The sequence below is a fragment of the Tachysurus fulvidraco genome, chromosome 15, assembly GCF_022655615.1.
Source record: "Tachysurus fulvidraco isolate hzauxx_2018 chromosome 15, HZAU_PFXX_2.0, whole genome shotgun sequence".
In the NCBI taxonomy this organism is placed as follows: domain Eukaryota; kingdom Metazoa; phylum Chordata; class Actinopteri; order Siluriformes; family Bagridae; genus Tachysurus; species Tachysurus fulvidraco.
This window is the reverse complement of record NC_062532.1, coordinates 9,927,886-9,948,638: the sequence shown is the minus strand read 5'-3', so window position 1 is coordinate 9,948,638 and position 20,753 is coordinate 9,927,886. Positions and strand designations below refer to the sequence as shown.

At 38.2% G+C, this 20,753-nt stretch overlaps 1 protein-coding gene across 3 annotated transcripts in view; it reads left to right on the top strand.

The window, feature by feature from the left end:
- Positions 1–14,403: 14,403 nt before the first annotated feature.
- Positions 14,404–20,753, top strand: part of tex2 (testis expressed 2) — a 30,614-nt gene continuing 24,264 nt past the window's right edge. The window contains exons 1-4 of one of the 3 annotated variants that reach the window (XM_047800526.1): positions 14,404–14,604; positions 15,304–15,367; positions 17,242–17,387; positions 19,590–19,678. The gene's annotated coding sequence lies outside the window, so the exon portion shown is untranslated. The remainder of the gene's footprint in view (positions 14,605–15,303; positions 15,368–17,241; positions 17,388–19,589; positions 19,679–20,753) is intronic. The other 2 variants (XM_047800527.1, XM_047800525.1) reach the window with 2 other exon arrangements.

Here is a 20,753-nt window from a genome sequence, read left to right as displayed (position 1 = left end):
AGTGATTATTATTATTATTATTATTATTATTATTATTATTATTATTATTAACCTATAATGCACAACCACACTAAAACTAGGAATATATGAGGGATGCAAATCCTGTGAATCTTGGATTTTTCAAACATATGGCTTTTTTGTCATGTTGTGTGCACATATATATCAGCTTGAATAAGTCCAGAGTGCTTAGCGAGGAGCAAGATGAGGTGAATGTTTTGCACATGCATAGGGTGTAGGAATAATAAACAGATGTGGTCAGTGTGCATACACACACACACACACACACACACACACACACACACACACACACACACACACACACACACACACACTTTCAATCTCTTCTATCAGTAACACACTCATGCACACCTGTACAGGATTAGCTGTGCTTTTGCAGCAGTCACAGCACTGCCATCCGCCTTTTAAATTCTCTCCACCTCTCTCTCATTCCTTCTCTCCCCATTTTGATCCTCACTGCTATAACTTTTCCCACATTTCTCCCTTTCCCCTGTTCTTTCTCTCCCATCTGTCCTGCTCAGACTTTCCTGTTGGACTGATACACACCCGTCCCCTCTTCCCGTTCTCATGGATTTTTCTGGAAATGCTTACATGTGGTTAACAGCCACACATGTTTAAGTGCTATAGTAATGAGATCCAACATAACATCAATTGTTTCCCATCCATTACTCTGACAGGGCTTGAATAAAGGAAAGAAGAATTCAAAGTACATGCATTTTAATTTTGTACATATATGGAAGGAGGACAATTTACTACATATTCAACTGAGACAACATATGCACTAAATCACATGGGTAAAATATGACCATTTGGGGTATAATGTGTGTTTATTTGACAGAAATGATTATCATCATTTGATGTATGAATACAACATTTTATGATTCCAGTCACTTTATTATTATTATTTTTCTTTGAATGCATATCAATAAAGCAATGAAATTGCGAAAATGGTCATTTAAAAAAAATAGCACATAATTTTCCGTTAATTTCTCAACATCTAGCATCAGTGGTGCACATTTAATGCCATTAACTATTTGCACTGTTCTTTTTCCCCATGGAGCCTTTTATCTTCTGGTCTAAGGCTGTAGTCCTGCAGGAGTGCAGGGTTCACCTAAAATCTCCTTGCTTTCTCTATACACACCAAGTAATGAGATGCAGATCCGAACAGTGTTTTAGTCTTCCTCCCCCTTCCCCATGGCTTGCTTTGAGGCTGTTACACGACCCAAGTTTTAATGAATCACCCGCTCCAGTTGATAGTAAGCTGGACTGGATCACATGATCTACACTTACACTGTCAATCAAAGTTGGTTTCAAAGACCCCCTGGAAACTCTTATATCCTCTATGTTGTGTACACTTGGCCCCTACGCTTTCATAGCATCTACTGGCCTTTGCTGCTCTCTCTGGGAATAATAATTAAAATCAAAAGACATCTGATGCAAAACTCTCTCATCATGAGCATCAAAACCTAATTAAGTCTTCAGAGGCAGTTTGAGCTTTGAAGCATATTACCTCACATTGATGCTGAATATACTTTTACAAACATTTGAAATCCCAACCTTTAACATAATGTTTATTCCTTGCTAAAATCACGTAAATTATTCCTGAGATATTTGTGGTTTGTTAAAACATTCTGACCACATGGAACATGACATATCTGGATCAGAGGAGGAGGGCAAAGGGGAAATTTTCCATACCTCTTTACTTCAGAGCTTATCTGAGAGAACAGAATGGCAAAAGGAGACAGAGAGAAGAAAGTGAAAGTGAGTAAGCAAAAAAGAAAGAGAGAGAAAAAGAGTTTGTGTGTGTATGGAAGGGGAAGAGAGTTGAATAGCTTCACTGTGCTAGCTTTTTCCTCTAATGTGGAGCAGCCATGCTGAGAACGAAGTCTTTCTCCAGAGACCAAGCAAGGCTGCCTCTCTCTGTACCCTTCTCTCTAAAGCCCTTTGGGGGGTTTGAAGGGAGGGGAAAGGCCTAGCCCAGAAAGCCCAGCTCTCACCCCTGTTTGTTCCATGGGAACTCACAATGTGGAATCTAATCCTGCTGTAATGTGGGAGTGCAGCCTTTCAAAGCTAATGTGGAAGCTTTTTCACCCGGTTCATGAACGAGAGCCCCAGCAGGACCCTGTAGCTCTGGGTTCAACATTCTAAGTCAGTGTGATAGAAATATCAGATAGTCTATAGTGATAGTCTATCAGAAATACCTCATGTGTGTGTATATATTTTCTAAATTGTTCCCAAATTTTGGAAATGTTGGATATGTCTGAATGATAAAGTGAAGATTCCACTTCATTAGCAAGCAGACATAAGCATGAGAGCTTAATTTTAGGTAATGGCAGTATCACAGTATCATCTTGTATAGAATAGCAAGAATAAATTTGCTTTCAATAAGAGATTGCACATGCATTACTGCTTTGCTTGTTATAGTAATCATAGTTTATTTTATATTCAAACCCACGGTTATATACATGCCTGATAATTCCCCCCCTGTTCACCAGAGGGAGCCATTGGCTGAGTATAAACACTTCTGGTACGCTTCCGGATTAGAGTATATTTTACACTATGTTCTAGTTAACAAGCCGTGTTGTATTCTCCTGATTAGCTGTTCTGTCTATTGATGTTTGCCTGTTATTTCGGTTTTTGCTTTTAGCCTTGCCCTTTTGTACTGTTTGCCCCATGGACTGAGTATTCTTTTTTGTTTTGACCCTGCCTTATGAGGTTTTGGATTTTCTCTGTTCTAAATTTATTCATTAAATTGTTCTTACACCACACATGGATTCTAATCCTTCGTCATTACAGGATACTTCACCCCAAGGTGGGACATCATGGAAGAGATTTGTCCAGCCCAACAGGAGGAGGAACCACCCCCTGAATGCCCCCCAAAATGCCCCATTACCCTCCGCCAACAAACTATGGAGTGGGACTGGTTTTCACCCTTCCTTCCCCAGCTACAGACATGACTGCTACCCCACTACACATCTCCGATCATCACCTGGTATCATTCACCATCACTCAGCCTATCCTACCTAAAACTAACTCTCACCCCTTCTCTCTTACCCGCCACAACCTCCAGTCTGATCTGATCATCTGAGAGAATGTGGAAGAAATCACAACTTGATGCAGATCTTGACTTTTACCATACACTCCTGGACAAGTTATCCTCAGATGTGACTTCTGCCAAGACTTTCCTCTACAAGGAAAAGCTTGAAGCTTTGACACAAGACCCTCGTTATCTCCACCACATAATCTCTTCTCTACTCAACCTTCCGGCTCCACCTGATTCATCCTCCCTGACTGCAGAAGACTTTGTTTCCTTTTACCATGAGAAGATTGAGAAAATCTGCAGGACGATCACTTCTGCCCTGAATGCACCAACATCTCACAGTCTGAATTCCCCTACTACTTCATTGTCACATTGCTAAACCATAGCAGAAGAATAGATTCTGAACACATCCGGTCTTGCAATCCTACCACCAGCCCATTGGATCCAGCCTCTTCCACTATGCTCCAGACCATCTCGCAAGACCTTTTACCCTTCATTACCACTATCATCAATAGATCCATAACATCTGCTCATGTATCATGTATCTTCTTTGAAGAGAGCAAGGGTTATTCCCATCCTGAAGGAACCTGCTCTGTGTCCATCAGACATCTTCAAATTCTTGAACGCATTGTGTACAATCAACTGTCTGTCTATCTCTCACAGAACAACCTCCAAGATCCCAACTAGTCTCGCTTTAAAGCAGCTCAATTGACAGAGACAGCCCTTTTGGGTGTCTCTGAGAAACTGCTGCTAGATCAGCCAAGTTGTCATCTGTTCTCCTACTCCTCAACCTTTCAGCAGCGTTTGATACGGTCAACCACAAGACTCTCTTGTCCACCCTCGGGAGTCTTGGGATTTGTGGATCAGCTTGGGAATGGTTCGCTTCCTACCTGGAAGGATGCTCATATAAGGTCATAGAGAGGAGTGACATCTGCTCCATGCAGACTCTCCTCTGGTGTCCCACAGAGCTCAGTACTTGGTCCTAATTTTTTCTCCCTGTATACTCACTCTCTTGGTAAAGTTATGTCCTCACATGGGTTCTCTTACCAATCCTATGCTGACAACTTATCTTCTCTTTCCCACCCTCAGATATCACAGCTTCTGTTCAGATCTCAGCATGTCTGGCAATCATATAATTGTGGATGGCGGCTCATCAGTTGAAGCTCAATCCTAGCAAAACTGAACTACTGATCATCCCAGGTCATTCATCCCCAGATCATGATCTTGCAATATCCCTGCATAACGATCTGAACTCCCCTTCAGTCACAGCTCGCAACATTAGGGTAACCACAGACACTCAACTGCCCTTTTCCTTGCATGTTGTTAATGTGACATGCTCATGTCGGTTCCCTCTCTACAACATTAAAATAATTTAGCCATTTTTGTCCACACAGGCTGCTCAGGTACTTGTTCAGTCTCTAGTCATCTCAAGACTGGGCTTCTGCAACTCACTACTGGCAGGTCTACCTATGAACTTATTTCATCCTCTGCAAATGATCCAAAATGCAGCTGCACGACTTGATTTCAACCTGCCTCGTATACCACCCTGCTGCTACGCTCCCTAACTATTCTGGACTCTCAGAGGAATAGGGAGCAGCTGCAGTACCTGGTTGACTGGGAGAGATACAGCCCCGAGATAGATCTTGGGTAAGCAGTAAGCACCCAAGACATTCTTGACCCAACTCTTATAAGGAATACAAGGAATTCCATGCCACCGCCTGAGTATTGACACTTCTGGTAGTATATACTATACTATTACTCTATACTCTGTGTAGCATCGCAAAAAGTATCATCAGCACACCCTGCGTTACCAAGACGTGTTGTAATCTCTTGATCAGCTGTTTGGTGTATTGACGTTTGCCTGTTATTCCGGTTTTTGATTATAGCCTTGCCCTTGTAACGTTTGACCCGCAGACTGTGTTTTCCAGTTTTGTGACTTTTACCTGTTCTCTGACCCTGCCTTCTGCCTGCCGTTTTGGATTTACTCTGTTCTGGATTTATTCAGTAAACTTCTCTTACATTACACATGGATTCTTCTCCTCTGTCATTACACCCATACATCATAGTATATCTAGTATAACAGAGAACAAACATATGTTTTAGGTATAACAAAAATTAAACACTAACAGAATGTCCACCTCATACCTGCCCTCCCACCTCCTCACTCCTACCAGTCTAATTATGTTATGTAGTTACATGTAAAACACTAAACACAGCAACACAATAGAGCAATGTAGACACACACTCATTCACCTATGGGGCAATTTGGTATAGTCAATCCTGGCATATTTTTGGACACTGGGTGGAAATGAAGAACCCAGTGGAAACCCATGAAGACACTGAGTGACCATGTGAAACTCTACACTGACAGCAACTCTATCCATTACTGTGCCAAGTACAATTTATTTAATTCAGCTTAATTTCATACTTGTAGTACATCCTATCACTGTTTGTAACACAATATTATATCACTATTATGTCTACACACAAAATTCACACCCACACACATGCAGCCTAAAATGTGTTTCTCTCGGAGTTACTCAGCTGAGCTTTGTGTCCTGTGTCATTCCACATCAAATAATATGTTGAATTCCATCAAAACATAATAGAGCCATTGTTTTGCATGTTACAACTAGGCTATGTGAAATTATTTTCCCAGTCTAATCTGGTCTTATATAGTACAAATGCATGATTGACTCTACAAATAAAAACAAAGTGGAATCATGGACAATTTCCAGTGTAGATGACAGTTTGGTGTAGATAGTTAGCAATGTAATGTAACAAATCTTTGACCTCAATGTCCCCATGTTTAATTCCACTTGTCTCTCATTCACTTTCCTAAGAGAGGGCTGGTCTATGACAGAGGAGCCCACACACAGACAACACACTCTGCATGATATAAATTAGATGAAATAAATTCGTTATCAGCACAAACCACAGGAAATGAAGATAGAGTGAGCTGCATTTCCAGCACACTTCTGATGTTTCTTCTGCACCTCATAAGACTACTTTATTATATTATACAACAACTAAAAAGTGACACTTTTTAACTCACTTTTTTACAAAAACAATTCTCTCTCTCTCTCTCTCTCTCTCTCTCTCTCTCTCTCTCTCTCTCTCTCTCTCTCTCTCTCTCTCTCTCAATCACTCTCTCAATTTAAGGAAGAAAGGAAAGGTGAAACTAAAGAAGAAGAAGAAATAAAAAAAATGATAAAGTGTCAATATAGGGCAAAAGTACAATAAATGAGGGTTATGCAAGGGCAATTATTTAAGCGCTCTTTCTCTCTCACTCTCTCTCAATTTAAGAAAGGAAAGGTGAAATTGAAAAAAAAAAAAACTCTCTCTCTCTATCAAATAATAGTACTTAAGTTAGGCAATATAACTAACTCTGGCTACATAAATTCCAGTCTCTCGATTTTCTGCCTCTAATGCTACAGTGAAGGCAAGCAAGCTCCTCATTGTGAGTTAACACAATCTATATTTAATCTTTATTACTACTAATAATAAATTCAAAGTCATTCACAGGGACTTGTATGATGGAGACTCCACAATACTCTAAGGCTAAAAATAAACAGATTAATATGTGTTATTAAAAAAAAACCTGTATAATCCTTGATTTGGTGAAAGTTTCTGCAATTTATATAATGTTTATGAAATAAGTCAACAATAACATTTTGTAATAGGCATTCTAACAGAGATCCTTTAGGACAAAGGTGTTTTTAATTTTTTTTTTTTTTTAATTTTCAGGCTTCACAGCAACAAGACAAAGTGCAATTGTGTCTTCTGAAAAAGGCTGGCCATAACATAAGTACATAAGTTATGTTATAATAACAGGAAGGTGTCTTGAAGATATCTAACACTATAGCTTCCACAAATAGAAAAATAAATCATGGCATGTTGTTTGTTAGTACATTTTAAAAATATATTTATTGGCAAATTGCTTTAAAGCAAAATATCAACTATATATACTATATAATTCACAACCTCAGCTCAACTCGGCTAAACCTTTGATGAGATAAAAAGATCTTTTTTATTAAGGAACCAAGCTCAATAATGAACTATAGGAGGGTAAGAGTAGTTTCTAATCATCTCTCTCTCTCTCTCTCTCTCTCTCTCTCTCTCTCTCTCTCTCTCTCTCTCGTCAACCCTAGAGCAAGAGATCAAAAGGTTATGTACAACAAAGCTTATCCTCATTAGAAAAGTCCTCGACTTCTATGACACACATGTCCACTTTACAGCACTGCTCCTGCTCAGGGTAGGAAAGGAAACACCTGCAAAGACCATGGCCAGTGAATTGTGTCTTTATTCTTTTTTGGTAACAAATGAAGCAAAGTGTGTAGCCTCCTGAATTTAACACACCACTAGAGGGCTTTGATCTGTCCCTTAACTAACATACACCCATGTATACAAAGCCACACACACACACACACACACACACCCAACACACTCAGTGGTTCAGTTCAAAGAGGGAGATAGAGGTGGCTCTCTACTTTCAAGTTATTAGATCCCAAAGCCATTTGTACTGATGTAGTTTGACTGAAATGTGCAGTTTATTAACTTCATAAAAAGGACACTATTAGAGCGAAAAAGAAGGCCATTGCTAGTTTCGCCTTTCAGCTTAGCAGCAGGAGACTGAAAAGCTTTGATCTCAATCACCGCTAAATGTCTTTTGTGAATCAGCAGGAGCCAGTGTGACCAGGGCCACATCAATTATTAACTCTCTTTCACTCCCTTCCTCCTTCATCTCAAGCAAAAGGACGGATGGTCCTATCTTCATTTTCGTATAATGGCGCTGTAAACTGTCTTTAAACATCTCTTCTCTCATTTGCTAGGTGTCAGGTACACTTAGTACATACTGAACTCAAATTGTGACTCACCACAATAAACGGACCAGATGGTTACATGAATCAAATCTTATTTACATCCCAGGGTGCCATGGATATAATACTGCAAATCAATAAGACAATATACTCATTCATTCATTCATTTTCTACATCTTATCAGAACTTCTTGGGTCATGGGGAGCCTGTGCTCAGGCGTCATCGGATATCAAGGCAGGATACACCCTGGACGGAGTGCCAACCCATCGCACACACACACACTCTCATTCACTCACACACTATGGACAATTTTCCAGAGATGCCAGTCAACCTACCATGCATGTCTTTGGACCGGGGGAGGAATCCGGAGTACCAGGAGGAAACCCCCGAGGCACGGGGAGAACATGCAAACTCCACACACACAAGGTGGAGGCGGGAATCGATGAACCACCAACCCCGCAGGTGTGAGGCAAATATATATATATATATATATATATATATATATATATATATATATATATATATATATAAAGTATGGAATTCTATACATCTTGCAGAATCTGCCACAGATTTGTTTTTTATGCATCATTTTATGTCTTCCATCAGTCAATGTGCTCCACACAATCATGACACTCATTTCACATGTTTGATTTGCACCTTATTCAAGTTCATGTTAATACACACTAGTATTTAGTCTTCTGTTCCTATGGCTTTTGTCTCCAGCTGTTGGAACCATTGCAGCTGTTTTGTTTCTGTTGCTGCCTCACTTCGATATTTTGTCTTGTCTCTGCCTCTTTGTGCTTTATGTTTACTCACTTACAATAAATGAAATCTGCACTTGCATCTGTCTCCTACAAATATTACTATTAATTGCTGTCAAATGTTTTAATTAATTAATGTAGTTTTGAATAAAAAAAGAAAGTCATCAAATAACCGTCTAAGATTTAAAAAATGCATTAAATCAGGGTGCCTAAAACTTCATAGAAAGTGTTGACAGGTCACTGTGTTAGACATGGGCTTTATTAATCTAGTGTGTTTAAACAGTAATTTATCATGTAAAATGTTATCATGTTGTTAGAATTTTTTCCATGAATAAAAAACGCAAATGTAAAAAAAAAGCTATTTTAGGCCATCCTTAAAAATATTCTTGTTTGCCGTAACCCGACCGACCCTGTCAATTTAGGACCGACTCAAATTTCTATTTATTTATTTTTTTTTTACTCTTCAAAGAAAATACAAAATAGTAATAAATAATACAAATACAAAAGCAATAAACTAATATTCATTATATTTTAGTAAGTATTGTAAATATATCCCTAGGCGTACATACTAGAGGTCTTCTCGGGTCTAAAGAAATGTACCTGACCCGAAGTGACAGGAATCACTTTTTACCCGAACCCGACGTGCATAATTCTTTTTTTTTTTTAAAGAAAGACCCGACCCGGGACAAACCCGAAAAAATTAGACCCGAGTCCGTCCCGACCCGTTGACAATTTTTTTTAACCCGACTGGACCCGAATGTTGCGTAACTCTACACTAAAATAACCGCTACAGCGTGGATACAAAATTGAACGACAGGTCTGTTTCAACGATAATTAGCTTACCGCCAGCAACACGTCACCAGCCACATGTCGCAAGCGGTCTTATCGGGCAAACAGAGAAGATGTTGGAAAAGGACTCGAGTCGATGCATATAGTAGTTCGGGTCTTCTCGGGTCCGTTCGGTAAAAACACATTCATTTTAAATTACCCGAGAGCCGATGCCGCTATTATTATACCCGACTTCGGGTCGGACCTCGGCTTTTCTGATCTAAGTGGACCCGTGAAGACCTCTAGTTCAAAGTCATACGGGTTCGGGCACCATAATACATCTAAAAAAAAAATCATTAAAACAGCTCGACACCGCTTTAACTTGGCACGGAGTTCTGGAAAAAATGTGTCCAGCATCAAAATAAGGTTTGCAATGATGCGCCTGAAGGCACGGGTTGAAGACCCAGTCAGTGACGTCACAATATGCTAATTTGTTTAAAGTCATACCTACGTAATCACCATCACCAAAATTGTACTTTTTTTTTTACATTGAAACTTGAAAAAAATATAGACCTACCTACCGACCCTTTTATTTTTTTTTTTACTGTTACTGCAAACCAAAATATTTTTAAGGATGGCCTTAACTTTAATATATTTATAATGTACATTTTCTCCACAAGGAGGCAGTGTGTTCTGTTCTAGCCAGAGGTCTTATTCCTTAGAGGTTTAAACTGCATGGTAGCATTAGAATAGCCCACAATCTACATGCTGAAGGAGATAAATGACCACCACTGCAAACAATATACTCACAAATGATCTTAGTTTATAATATTAGTAGTAAAATTGCAAATGTTATGCCACTTTATCAGATATACTGTATATTTAGAAATGTTTCCTGTATACACACACCAACTTTTTTTGATGTGTGTGTGTGTGTGTGTGTGTGTGTGTGTGTGTGTGTGTGTGTGTGTGTGTGTGTGTGTGTGTGTGTGTGTGTTATTTTAACAGAGAAAAATAGAAATCAAATCTGTTTTATATTTCAAATTCTAACTTTTTATATTTTAAATATATTAAATGACATAAAGGACATTTTCTCAACCAGCCTCATGGGGATATATTTCTAAGTTAACCAATAGAATAAGCATTTGACAGTTACTCTTCTACATGAAAACGTGTTTGAAGAAATATTTACACACAATATTTATACAATCTTAACATGTTTATTTATTTTCCATATCAGTTGCACAGAATTAACACTTGCAATTTTAACACTGAGCATTGTGTACAGATATGTCCTTAAAATATGCACATGTAAAATGATGTCTGTGTGTCTGTGTGTGTGTGTGTGTGTGTGTGTGTGTGTGTGTGTGTGTGTGTGTGTGTGTGTGTGTGTTCAGGAATTTACAAATGTGACAGCAAAGCCCTACATGCAGAGTTTTGTAAGAGCATCCTCTGAGTACAGAGGAACACAGCTAACAAGGCATGCAGGAAAGAATTAAGCCAATACTCTCTGTTAATCCACATTGAGAAAAGAGCCACAAATTTTGTAAACATCTAAAATTGAGCGACCCTAAAGCGACCATTTAAAAGCTGGTCCTGAGGCTTTGCATACAAACTAATGAGACAAATACAACTAACAGTACAGACACTAATAACCTCATCCACAGAATCTGACCCAACCAAATGATTAACACACAAAGAAAATTACCTAAATTTTGGACTTAAACAACACAAAGTAAACAAAAACAACAGAATGACTGAGCACACTCATTGACCACTGCATAAGAGAGAGAGAAAGAGAGAGGGGGGGAGAAGGGGAGAGAGAGAGAGAGAGAGAGAGAGAAAGGGGGGGGGGAGAGAGAGAGAGAGAGAGAGAGAGAGAAAGAGAGAGAGATGGGTGGAAGGAGAGGGAAAGCAGAGAGGGGGGCAGAGACACACAGAGAGAGAGAGAGAGAGAGAGAGAGAGAGAGAGAGAGAGAGAGAGAGAGAGAGAGAGAGAGAGAGAGAGACTTTAACCACCTGTACTAACTACGAGGGATTCAATTCTTTCCCAAATGTTAAATGATTTGTCCTGACACTGGAGAAAAAAGGGACTTTGTTCATTCATACCTGCCACAACAACAAGGAGGAGTCGACCAATCAGTAATGCGCTCGTGACCGCACACACCTCACTTATACACCACAGATTAAAGCATTCAACAGATTGTAGTATACCGCAGTGTGTGCGCATATATACAGTGTAATATGTCTGTAAATGTAACGCGTTTAGTGGAATGTTTACGGTAGTCTGCAGAGGCACGCGGTAAAATCTGGTAACTAGTGCTAGTTATAATCATAAAGTTACACTAACCACGTGGTGGCAGTGTTGAACAGCTCAGTGCATCTAAGCACTAAATACATCACACTTTAGCTTATTCATAGGACTTACTCCCAAATGTCTCCTGTGAGTAGTTCAACACTTAGATCAGGATTTCAGACTGTATATGTCTGTCTCATTTATAGACAAGAAATAGTGAAAATAATAATAATAAAGAAACACAAGTCAGTGGTTTTTGTGCAAACAAAGTTCTTATGAGGCTGTGTGAGGTGATGGTTCAAAATGGTTCCTAATTTAATTATTTAAACATTACATTCATTTCATGGCTCTCCAAAGTGCGTCTTCAGTTCTTTGTCATTCCGAGACTGGACTACTGCGTATTGGTCCTTGCAGTTCTGCTTCTGGGATCTGTTCATACTCTGAAACTGATCTAGAATACAGCTGCCTGACCCCATTGCTAAGCTTCCTCTACTGGCTTCCTGTAGCTGCCTGCATCAGATATTGTACACTGATGCTTGTCCTCAAAGCTAAAAATGGCCCAAAACAAATCCTGAAGCACTTAAACTAGCGCTTTAAACATAAATAAATAAATACATAGTGTTGTCTGTGTCCTTTTTTTTTTTTAAGAATAATTACCTCCAAGCAGAGTTTTTAGATTGATAGTATACAAAGTCTACGGCCTAGTGAACCAGTGCCAGGATGTATTTATTGATAGCACTTTTGTAAGTTGCTCTGAATAATGACGTCTGCCAAATGGCATAAATGTAAATGTAAATGTAAATTTAAGACATGGTCCCATCTTAGACAGTGCATATATATATGCACTGTGTTTGATGGGTGTGGCTTTGGAAGGAACACTGAAAGCTATGTCATCTTTTTTTTAGTATGTTTGTAGGATGTATTTTCTGTAAGGAGACTTTACTGTAATTGTAATGAACTGCATGTAAATATAGATGACATTAGGTCCACAATTAATGAAAAAAGCTCAAATAAACTAAAAGCTGTCATTAAGAAGTGGTTATCAAGTTTGATCAAAGTTATCAAGATAATTGATGTTATTTTGTTTTGTATCTGAAAATATCTGAAAATTTAAATCTCTTCTATCTGCTGTTACTTGATGAGTGATAATTGTGGCTATATTGATCTTAGAGATCTGAAAGCTTATATAAGTGTGTATCCAGTATCCTCTTATATTTCTCTGTAATTTGAAACAGTGCACTAGGTGGTTTCTGGACAGAATTAGTACTGGAATATTCAGACTATCAAAATAATGTATAGTGGTCAGTGTTGCATTGGATCCAGAATCTATGCTGTTAACACAGAACTCGAGGAAGGTATTTACTCTGGATTCACCCTGGAACTCGTCGTTGTTACACTCCACTTTATATCTACATAAACTACACTGTAAGAACAGTCAGTCATCATTTCATCCCCATCTGATACACACACTATTGCTGCTTCCACTACTCACACATCTTGTACTGTATACTGTGTATTGTACAAATAGTCATCATATTAAATACAAAAGTGCTTTTAAGTCTCTATCATTGAATACATTAACTCTGGTTCACTAGGTTACATACTTAAGATACCATGAGCATAAAACACTGTTCAAAGGTTTTTTATAGACTTACATACAACAAACAGGGGAGAAAGTACTAGTTCAAGTATTTCGTTAAGAAGTACTTCAACCGTCATAGCAAGTGACTCAGCTGTCCGGACCCCTAGGAGAAGCTCATTCTACCACCTTGGTGCCAGAACAAAAAATAGTCTTGTTGTATACTTACCTCTTACCCTGAGATATGGTGGGACCAGTCAAGCAGTACTGGAAGCTCTGAGGGTGTGAGGTGCAGAGCGAGGAGTGATGAGGGCTGCCAGCAGTGAGTTGCAGTAGTAAAGTCTTGAGATGACAAGAGACTGAATAAGTACCTGAGCAAGCCTGTGTGGACAAAAATGTCTGAATCCTTCTAGTGTTGTAGAGATCTTTATTTAATCTCTATAGTATTGTCTGTAAATTAAATGTATAGTGTTGTTATTTATGTATGTACTTTTGAGGGTCACCAAAGCAACTACCAAATTCCTTATGTGTGCAAAACAAACTTGGTCAATAAACCTGATTCTTTTTCTGCTTCTGATTAGAGGCCACTACAAGGCACCATGTGCACACATTTACACATTCATAGTTAGACTAGCCAGTTCACTTACTGGCATGCTTCATGTTTTTGGGAAGTAGGAGGAAATTTCTGTGTCAGTTTCCTCTGAAACATGAGAAGACCTTTGCACAAAATACATTGTACTGCAATTAGCATTTTATTTGTGGTCAAACTGCCTTTTTTTTGCATGTCAATTCTAAATTTACTGTTAGCTCTTCTTAGGAAACCTCTTGGACAAAGATACGTATAAAAATAGTTAAAAATCTCAATGTTTTGTTTGTTACATGTTTTGTCATATGAATAAAAATGTATTCTGTTTAAAAATGTGTTTATTCTGTCTGTCAGAACTTAATTTGATGTAAAATAAGAAATTTACATTAAAAGAATTCTTTGATTTCTTGTCGTTTCTATACTGTGACAGCAGGGGGCGCAACGGCGTTTCATTCACCAAAATAAACACGCCCTGGTAGGCTGCGCACTTAATCGAGTGTCGAGCGTTTGAACACTGGCGCACTCGCATCCTAGAGATCTGTTTAGATTAGTTTAGTCTTAGACGAACCAATCCGTTTATTCTCTCTGACTTTGCTTCCTCGAGCTGCTGTCATTTCGTTTCCGAACACAGAAATGGTTCGACACGATGCGCGATTAATTACGGAAGCCGAATCGGATGTCAGAAGAGTGAATGAGACGTGACGGAGTTTAAAAGACGAAATGAAGACATCGAATGGTGAGATTGCGCGCACACCCAGTCGTCAGACGCACATAGGAAATTCATCCGTCCATCTGTCCATCTATCTGTCCGTCTATCTGTCCATCTATCTGACCGTCTGTCCTCTTTCACTGAGGTTGTTCCGATTAATCGGCTGAATCAGATTTATCTGGATAATTTATGAAATCAGTTCTCTTAATAATAATAATAATAATAATAATAATAATAATAATAATAATAATAATAACAATGCCGATCATATCTGGGTTGTTGAAATCAAAGCCCAGGCGTCACATCCGACTTCTAAATAATGTAACATTTATAATAATAATAATAAATGTATAATATTTTATACATTGCAAATGCACATTTAGTCTGTGATTATTAATATATAGTGTTAGTGTTGGTGTTATTGTTATTATGAACCTGCTACTATGCAAAGTCATACATCAGGTGGAAATGAATAGAATGAAACATTACCAGGATCCTTTGGGTCAAATAAGGAAAGAAAGAAAAACTGACACTGATCTATTTTCTGTGATTAAATCCGTGATCTAGGAATCTACTGTAGGAACTGATCTTTTTTATGTGTTGGGATTCATCTGTCCATCTATCCATCCATCCATCTATCCATCCATCCATCCATCCATCCTGTTAGAACTGGACATAATTATAAGATTTATTTATTTATTTATTTATTTATTTATTTCAATGCAGTGATTTAAAGTTGTGGTCAATCAAAGAAGATCCAGGTGTGTAGAGCGTGGAGCATAGCTGAGTGGTCAGTGAATTTTTAATGAAGTTATCGTTGTGAAAAGCAAAATTCATAAAGTTAGATTTGTTATTGAGTTATAATTGTGCTCAAACGATTGCATACCCTAAAAGAAATGTTTAAACATTACCATTTATTTGGGAAAGATGACTGATAATGCAAAATATTTTTTTATTATTATTTAAGGACAGTGATCACGTGAGGTCATTAATTATCACATAGATGTTTGACTCCTTTTTAAAACCTAATGATAATTGAAATCATCTAAACAACCCTGATCAAATGTTTACATATTCTTGAATGTTTGGCCACATTATAAACACACAGGTTGACACACAGAGGTTTAAATGGCTTAAAAGGGACGTTTCCACATCTGTGACTCATTGTAATTGTAATTGGTGTCCGCGCATAAATAGTCAGTGAGTTTCTCAGGTCATGGCTGTATACTTGGTTGTATACGGTACCGTGGAGAAGACAAAGGAACTGTCTATGGACCTGCATAATAAAGTAGTTTATAAAGCAAGAAAGGGTTATAAAAAGATATCTCAACACTTGAAAATGCCAATCTGTATTGATTAATCTTTGATGATGTGGTGGAAAGTAAGAGGTTCTGTTGAATCTAAGCCACGGTCAGGTGAAGCAAAGAAGATTTCACCCACTACTGCCAGAAGAATTGTTTGGGACGCAAAGAAAAACTCACAAACAACTTTGAAAGAAATAAAGGCTGCTCTGGAAAAAAAATGTTGTTTTAAGGAGCACAGTAAGGAGCACAAATGACCTGCATGGTCGAGGTGTCAGGAGAAAGCCGTTACTGCCCCTTTAGCACACCAGACAGCCCCTAGACAAGAATCACAGCTTCTTGAGCAGAGTCATTTAGAGTAATGAGACCAAAACTGAACTTTATAGTCATAACCATAAACGATATGTTTGGAGAGGAGTCAACAAGGCCTACGGTGAAAAGTACACCATCCCCACTGTAAAGCATGTTGGTGGATCTCTTATGTTTGGGTCTGTGTGAGCTCCAGTGCCAGAAGGAAGTTAGTAAAAACTGATGGTGAGATAAATGCAGCATGTTATCAGAAAATACTGCGACAATTTGCATTCAACAGCACGAAAGCTGCTCATGTGACTCTCTCGGATGTTCCAAAATGATCCAAAGCACAAGGCAAGGTTGACCTTCAAATGGCTACAGCAGAAAAAGGTTCTGGAGGACATCACAGTCTCCTGACCTCAATATCATTGAGCCACTTTGGATCTCAGACATACAGTTTGAAGACAATAAGCAATAATTTACAGGAACTGGAGTCATTTTGGCTAAAAGAATGGGCAGCTATACCACCTGAGAGAAATAAGAACCATATGCACAATTATTACGAAAGACTGCATGCCATCATTGATGCTAAAGGGGACAATACACGATATTAATAACTAAAGGTGTGCAAATATTTAATCAGGGATTATTTCCTTTTTTGTTATGTTTTGTTTAATTTTGCCATTCTGTTATACCTTACATATTAACATATACATATACACTTATTATGCTAAGTTCTATAAGAAATAAAATAAATGTATTTTACCTTCTCACTCATGTTTTTTTTTTAAAATGGTACACATCTTGCACATTCTCCCAAGGGTGTGCAAACTTTTGAGCACAACAGGTATTAGCCTCTTTGACTGTTCCCCCTTAATTAAATGGGTTTAATCCAAACCTCTAAAGTAGTAAATGTGTAAATTAATAATTAATGTGAACTTGGACTTGATTAATTCATTTCATTCTTTTAGTAAAAGGCATATTTAAAGTCTATCTGAAAAAAAAATATACAAATATAAATGACTTTTTTGGAGGTCATATTGTTTAAGTCTTAATTTCCCCATTTTTACAGTGAAAGTGGTCTCTGGCTCCAGAACATAGAGCCCCTGATTTAGAAGATTCAGAGGATCATATTCCTGTGCTAATCTCAATCATTACGAAACGTGTTCATGATTTTAAGATTTCCAAAGCTCTTGTTAATGCAGATACAACATTATGGTCAGTACTCATTTAAAATGCTTTTTAATTGTATTTAAGTTAACGTGTATGATCAGTTGCTTTTCAGAGTGATTTCCCTAAGGATCATATTGTAAAACTGGTGCTGCTTGTGCTGTTTATCCTAGAGGTCCTAATTTCTGGTCCTATTTTAGACCCCGAGGCAAGATCCTAGTAAATGTAGTCATTTTTTTTTGTTCCAGCAAGCCTCATTCATAACTTAACTGATTTTGAGAATAAACGTGTGATCAAGCAAACTGAGAAAGTACAGTGGATTTCTGAAGGTCTGAGAGCCACCGATTGATCTTGTCTTTGAAGAGATGTAAATAAAGTTCGGCCTAAGGTAACATAAATAAATCCAGTACAATGCTTCTACCTTTAGCGACGTGTAGATAGCTATTTTTCTGCCATCATTACAAACTTGTACACATTGGGGGTAAAAGTAAAAAATATATAAAACTGTATATCCGATCCATTCGTTGAGGTAGTTAAGTATTGACATGACTTAGTACACACATATACTAGGAATACAAACCTAATGAATTACAATTAAGACTTTTAAGCAGCCACAGTACTTTCATATGATATTCTGGTCCATGTTAATATGATTGCATCACATAATTACTGCAGATTTGACAGCTAGACATTCATATTGCAGATGTCACATTCTACCACATCCCAAAGGTACGATATTAGATTTAGATATGGTGACTAGGGAAGGCTGTTGAACTACACTGTCATGTCACTGTCATTTTCATGGAACCATGAAAATTTGTGCCCACTCAGCAGTCAAAAAAAAAAAAGATAGGCCAGGTTTGAATTTGATCAAACATATTCAGGAAGGTTGATGTTTAGGCTCTGTGCAGGCCACTGATGTTCCACCACACCACACATGTCTTTAAGCACCTTGCTTTGTGCTCCGTGGCATTGTGATGGTGGCACAGGAAAGTTCATTGGAACCAAGAAGCCTAACCCACACCCTGAAAAGCAGACCATTATTCCTTTTCTTATCCCTTCTCCACCAACTTTTAGTGTTAGAACATTACTGCATGAATTCCTCTAGGTATTGTTCTAATGTTCTCCTTTTGTTCTGATGTTGCTTTCAGAGACAGGTTGGTACTCTGTTGTAAGTGATGCAACAGAGGATAAGTGATATTTTTCACTTATGCACTGTGATCCAGCACTTGGTGGCTCTGGGTTTGTTTGGTCTGCTGGTTCTTGGCTGAGCTTTTGGTGCTCTTAGGCACTTCCATTTTCACTAAAATCTAAATGCATTAACTAAAAGCACCTTATAACAGATCGTGGCAAAGCTGTCATCCTAAGAAAGTGCCATGGTTAAAGTCCATAAGCTCTTTATTTATGACCCATTCTAGTGCCACGGTCACATCTGTTTGTTCCTCACAATCTGAGAGTTTTTGCACCGAGGAGAGGCTTCCGTCTGGCCACTTTGCCAAAGCTTGGATCGGTGGTGGGCTGCAGTGATGGTGGTTCTTCTGAAACTTTGTCCCTCTCATACAAAAGCCATTCTCTCTGATTGCTTAGTTTCACCAGATGACCAGGTCTTGGAAGAGTCCTGATTGAACTTTCTTCCATTTGAGAATCATGGAGGTCGCTGTGCTCTTAGTAACTTTCAATGTTGCAGAAATTTTTTTGTCGACTTCCCCAGATTTTCACCAATCCTGTCTCTGAGCTCTACAGGCAGTTCCTCACTGACCTCATGGCTTGGTTTTTGCTCTGATATGCATTGGTCAGCTGTAAAGCCTTCTGTAAAGAGGTGTGTGCCATTCCAAATCATGTCCAGTCAATTGAATTTACCACAGGCGGTCTCCAATCAAGGTGTAGAAACATCTCAACAATGATCAGGACAAATCGGAGGCATCTGAGCTAAAGTTCAAGTGTTGTTGCAAAGTTTCTGAATACTTATGTACATGTGATATTTAATTTTATTTATTTTTTGAATACATTTATAGACATTTCTAGAATTCTGTTTTCACTTTGTCAATATGGGGTACTGAGTGTAGATTAATGGGAAAATAAATGACTTTGAACGATTGTAGTATCAAGCTGCAACATAACACCATTTAAATAAGTGAAGGGGGTCTGAATACTTTCCAAATCCAGTGTATATGTGCTTGCATATGTAATTTCAAGGTTTATGTGTATTTTGTTGTAATCTTTAAATTATTCCATTTTACTGCTTTGCAGGTTGGTGGAAGCCATGAGGCATGACACATTGTTGTGGCCCAATGCAGACACAGTTGCAGGGGCAGATTGAATGCTGCTGAAGTCTCAAGGTGAGTGGCCAAGCAGCAAGGTCTGTATTGATCTGGTACCTGACTGACCACACATCGCTGAACTAATATGCTGAGGTTTGAGTGACTTTTATTGCAGCACTTCCTGCTGTGGAGCCATAAAGGAATATTAGTAGTCTTGCAATTATTCCACACACACACACACACACACACACACACACACACACACACACACACAAACACACACACAGCCTCAGAAGCACTTTGCTTGCACAGCTGATGAAGGGCTTTTGTCTGAAATGTGTTCTGTTTCTCTCAAAACCTTTTACTGCTTCTGGTGTTATTATTGAAGTACCCTGCAGTTTACTTGAATATATGTGTATGTATATATTTATCGAGAGAGAGAGAGAGTTGGGGATTATTATTATAGGTATTTGGACAGTGACAGTTTTTGTAATTTTGCCTCTGTACACATCACAATTGATTTTGAAATGAAGAAATCATTGTGATTGAGTTATAGACTTTCAGCTTTAATTACAGGAGTTTAACAAAAATATTGCATTAAACAATGCATGAATTATAACACTTTTCCCAAGTAATTGGACAAACTAACATAATTATCTGATTTTTTTTTACTTCGATGCAAATCCTATGCAGTCAATGAAGTCTGTAACCAACGAACAACAGGGAATTTCCTCACTGACTGATTCTTGGTCTTTTAGCCTCCAGTTTCTTCATTTCTGTTCCATTGTTGTGTTGTACAGAGGCAAAATTTAAAAATTGATTTTGAGTATGTCAGAGATTCATCGTATACAACTACCATGATGATTTTCCAACAAATGAATTTATTAGAGAACGGCGACATTTTTGGTTTTCTCAGTAACCTGACAAGCAGTGTGCTTTGTCTTGTTGCTTCAAGAGAGAGAATAATTATAATAATATGTAATCAATCTCTGGTCAAAGAAAGTTACTAGTCTAACATTTGGGTGTGATACCATAGCTCACATGCATGCTGTTTAAAATCGCAACACCCCCCATTTAAAACACCTTCCAGCTTCCTTTTATCACAACAATAGGATTCTGTATTTGTTCCTCAGGATTTAAAGGAATAAAAACA